This window comes from Apium graveolens, chromosome 7 (genome assembly GCF_009905375.1).
Source record: "Apium graveolens cultivar Ventura chromosome 7, ASM990537v1, whole genome shotgun sequence".
In the NCBI taxonomy this organism is placed as follows: domain Eukaryota; kingdom Viridiplantae; phylum Streptophyta; class Magnoliopsida; order Apiales; family Apiaceae; genus Apium; species Apium graveolens.
Window position 1 is genome coordinate 190,332,546 of NC_133653.1, and position 4,930 is coordinate 190,337,475.

Consider the following 4,930-nt stretch of genomic DNA (forward strand, 5'->3'; position numbering starts at 1 on the left):
CTTGATGGGGTTCCTGAATGATTATCATGATCATTGTTTCCACCATTATCACCACTTGATCCTGAATCAGCATTGCCATGTACTACAGGCACAGTTCTAGCAATCTCAGGTTCTACTATATCCTAAGGATCATCTGATAGATTTTCAAATTTTAGAGATTCAGATTCCTTTTCTCTCTGCAGGCTTACCAACTTGGTGTCGTCGAATGTTATATTAAGGCTTTCAATCACCTTCTGATCATCAATCATATAAACCCTGTAAGCTTTAGATTTCAGAGAATAGCCAAGAAATATGCCTTCTTCTACTTTAGCATCAAACTTTCCTAGATGTTCATTTCCTTCCTTCAGCACAAAGTATTTAGCACCAAACACATAAAAATATTTTAGTGTAGGTTTCTTGTCAGCCATTATCTCATAAGGAGTCTTGTCATGATCTTTATTAATCAGGGTATGAATTTGAGTGTAACACGCTGTGTTGACAGCTTCAGCCCAGAAGGAGGTAGAAAGTCTTGATTCACTTAGCATAGTCCTTGCTGCTTCAACCAAGGTACGATTCTTCCTTTCTACTACCCCGTTTTGTTGTGGAGTCCTTGGAGCTGAATACTGTCTCGAAATACCTTTCTTCGTACAAAATTCATTTAGAAATGCATTCTTGAATTATGTCCCATTATCTGATCTGATCTTTCTAACAGGTAATTTGATAAGTGGCATTTTATACCACTTAGAACGTCTTATAATAGCTTTGATTGGTGTCTTGAAATCAAGTATTTTGTGTATTTGATGCGTTTTTCTAGTGTTTGTGCATTTCAAGGTATTAGTTGCATTTCGGGAGAGAATTCATCAATAATAAGCCTTGGCATGTGTTTAGCATTGCAAGTGGGAAGATAGGAGCAGATTGCAGCGAAGAAACGGGAGAAAAACATATCAGTTTCCAGTAAAGGGCTGACCGCCCGCTCAGCTCTGCTGAGCGACCACTCAGGAAGCTGAGCGCCCGCTCAGGAATGCTTAGCGGCCGCGCAGGGACTGAAAATCAGATTTATTATTTTAGACTCCTATTTCTGTTTGGCTTCCAACTTCTGAGTTATCTGGGCTTTATGGGACTCCTATATAAGTAGATTTCAGAGACGTTTCACAAAGGTTGGATCGTAGTATTAATCAAAGAGCGAGGAGATAAGGAAGAAGACCGTTTTAGCACACCGCAACGAAGAGGAAGCATATTTTCTTGTGACTCTTTATTTCGTTGTAACGTTGGATGCTAGTTTTCTTTACTTTGAACCTATTTACTCTTGTGACGTATTCTGGTTTAATATAAGTAGTTTTAGTTATTATTCTCGTGTGTTATTATCATGTTTTCATATGAACCCATGATGACGATAAGTGCTATCATGGGCTAATCGTGATCATGGGGTCGTAACGGATTTACTATGGAATTCTTTAGTTAGTTGTTTAATACCTTAGTGTGTGATGATTGTATGATATCTAGTATTGGTTGTGCGTATTCGTCTTATGTGCGTCGCGAACATATAAGATAGGGTGTTAATCTCTTGTGAAGCGACGGTGGATCTTGAGATTTAGAACTTGCCATGCTAGCATAGGTTCATGTACAAAAATGCATGATTAGTTGGTAACTCTAACCATTTTATTTGCCCTGTGTAATCAAAAGGAATAACTTGTGCTTAAATCTTTATGTTGTCAATTTCTGTAGACATATAGGGACTCAACATAATTGATGCCTATTCAAATTCTATCTTAATTGTGGATGCTTGGTAGAATGGTATTAGTATAATGAAAGTTGGCTTTTATCAGTTTCATGTTATTCGATTAATATCATCACTGTTGCATGTTAAGGGTAATAACAATAGCTATTGAAGGAAGTAGTAATGAAGTTGTGATCTCATGAGTGTTTTAATATTGTTAATTCAAGTGTTAATTAAGTGCTTAATTTTATAGTTAATTGTAGTTAATAATTAGTTAATCAATTCTAAGTGTTATTGTCTTAACATTGAGAAGTAATCATACATTGGTGAGTGAGTTTAATTGAACATAATTACTCTGAGTCTCTGTGAGAACGAACTAGAAAGTATTCTATATTACTTACGAACGCGTATACTTGTGTGTGTTATTAGCGCGTGTTTTCGCCCTAACAAGTTTTTGGCGCCGCTACCGGGGACTCGGCGTATTTGTTTAGTTTATGTACTTACCATCATTGGTCATTAGGACTCAGTGATTAAGACGTGTTACTTATTATTTCATATTATGTTTCAGGTACTTTAGCGAGCGTTTATGCAAACTCGTTCTCATACTCGCAAGAGGACTTTAGATACGGCTGAGGAGACAGACGAAGTTCTTGATATTCTGGAGAAGATAGATTTTGAAGATTCGGATTCAGGAAGTGAGCAGAAAGAACCATTAACCATGGGTGATCGTATAGTTCTGGCAGATCCAGCTCTTATGGACTTTTCTCGGCCCAAAATTGATGACATTCAGTCTAGCATCATGCACCCGGCTATTGAGGCCAATAACTTTGAAATCAAGTCGGGCACTATTCAGATGGTGTGCAATTCTGTTTCTTTCGGAGGTGCTGCGACTGAAGACCCTAACATGCACATAAGGAATTTTGTCGAGATCTGCAATACTTTTAAATATAATGGTATGACTTATGAGGCTATCAAGCTGAGGCTTTTTCCATTCTCACTGAGGGATAAAGCTAAGGACTGGTTACATTCTGAACCAGCTGGGTCTATCACTACTTGGCAAGATCTTGCGCAAAAGTTTCTGGTGAAGTTTTATCCACTGGCGAAGACTGCTGCTATGAGGAGTGCTCTTACTCAGTTTGCGCAGCAACCTACAGAATCTATGTGCGAAGCTTGGGAGCGCTACAAGGAGATGTTGAGAAAGTGTCCACATCATGGAATGCCTGATTGGATGGTGATCACTGGATTCTATAATGGTTTGGGGGCCCAATCTCGGCCCATACGCGATGCAGCAGCTGGAGGCGCTTTGTGGGCCAAAAGCTATACTGAGGCTTATAATCTTATCGAGACTATGCTGCAAATGAGCATCAAAACCCAACTCAAAGGATGATGCCTGGGAAGGTAGCAGGCATTCTGGAAGTCGATGTAGCTAAAGCTATTGCAGCGCAGCTCCAAGCGCTGTCTATGAAGGTCGACTCTCTAGCCACCTATGGGGTCAATCAGATAGCTATGGTCTGTGAGCTTTGTGCAAGTTCTCATGCTATGAATCAGTGTTCTCTTATTAATGAATCTGTTCAGTATGTGAACAATTATCAGCGACAGCAGCAGCCTGTGCCAGCTACTTATCATCCTAACAACGGAAATCATCCAAATTTCAGTTGGAGTAATAATCAGAATGCTATTCAGCAACCATATCAGCAAGGCGTAAGTAAACAGTTCAATTCACCTGGATTCCAGCAACCACAGCATTATGCTCAAAGGCAATCATATCCTCAACAAGGAGGTGCAGCTCCACCCTCTAGTGCTGATTTTGAGGAACTTAAGCTGTTGTACAAAAGTCAGGCGGTTTCTATCAAGACCTTGGAACATCAAATCGGTCAAATAGCCAATGCAGTGCTCAATCGTCAACCTGTCACACTTCCCAGTGATACTGAAGTGCCAGGAAGGAAGGAAGCTAAAGAGCAAGTCAAGGCTATTACCTTAAGGTCTGGAAAAGTTGCTGATGTTGAAAAAGCAAAAGAAGGAGAAGCTGAAGCTGGTGCTGAAGAAACTAAGCAAAAGGAGAAAGCGGCGGAACCAAGGAAGACTACTGTTGAACACACTCTTCCTGAGGGTAATACAGGGGAGAAACAGCTCTATCCTCCACCACCTTTCACTAAGAGATTGCAACAACAAAAGCTGGATAAGCAGTTTGGTAAGTTTCTGGAGGTGTTCAAGAAACTTCACATTAATATACCTTTCGCTGAGGCTCTGGAGCAAATGCCTAGTTATGCGAAATTTATGAAGAGTATTCTTTCAAGGAAGGTGAAACTGGATGACCTTGAGACCGTTGCTCTAACGGAAGAATGCAGTGTTGTGCTGCAATAAAAGTTAACTCCAAAGCTTAAAGATCCAGGTAGCTTCACCATTCCTTGCACCATCGGCAAGTTGTCTTTTGACAAGTGCCTTTGTGATTTGGGAGCAAGCATCAATCTGATGCCTTTGTCGATCTTTAAAAAGTTGAATTTGCCTGATCCAAAGCCCACCTACATGTCTCTACAATTGGCTGATCGTTCTATTACTTACCCACGGGGCATAGTGGGGGATGTGCTAGTAAAGGTGGATAAGCTCTTCTTTCCTGTAGACTTTGTTATTCTGGATTTCGAGGAAGATAAGAAGATTCCCATAATCTTGGGAAGACCTTTCTTGGCTACAGGTCGTACCTTAATAGATGTGCAGAAAGGTGAACTTACAATACAGGTGCAGGATCAGGATGTGACATTTAATGTGTTCAAAGCAATGAAATTCCCTACAGAAGATGAGGAGTGCTTAAAAGTGGATTTGATTGATTCTGCGGTTACGTCAGAACTTGATCATATGCTAATGTCTAATGCATTAGAGAAGGCTTTAGTGGGGGATTTTGACAGTGATGATGAGGATGACAATGAGCAACTACAATATCTAAATGCTTCTCTATGGAGGCGAAAGCTAGACATGCCATTTGAATCTCTTGGTACTTCTGACCTCAAAAATGCTGAAGGAAAGCTCAAACCATCTATTGAGGAAGCACCTACCTTGGAGCTTAAACCATTGCCTAAACACTTGAGGTATGCTTTTTTAGGTGATGCATCTACTTTACCTGTTATTATTGCATCTGACCTTTCAGGTAGTGAGGAGGACAAGCTCTTAAGGATCCTGAGAGAATTCAAATCGGCTATCGGTTGGACTATAGTAGACATCAAAGGGATCAGCCCGTCA

At 40.3% G+C, this 4,930-nt stretch overlaps 1 non-coding gene across 1 annotated transcript; it reads right to left on the reverse strand.

Annotated features, from left to right (window-relative positions):
- Positions 1 to 2,807: 2,807 nt before the first annotated feature.
- LOC141675396 (small nucleolar RNA R71) lies at positions 2,808 to 2,914 on the reverse strand. Its single transcript, XR_012556052.1, has one exon. It is a non-coding gene; the product is annotated as a small nucleolar RNA R71 (small nucleolar RNA).
- Positions 2,915 to 4,930: the final 2,016 nt, after the last annotated feature.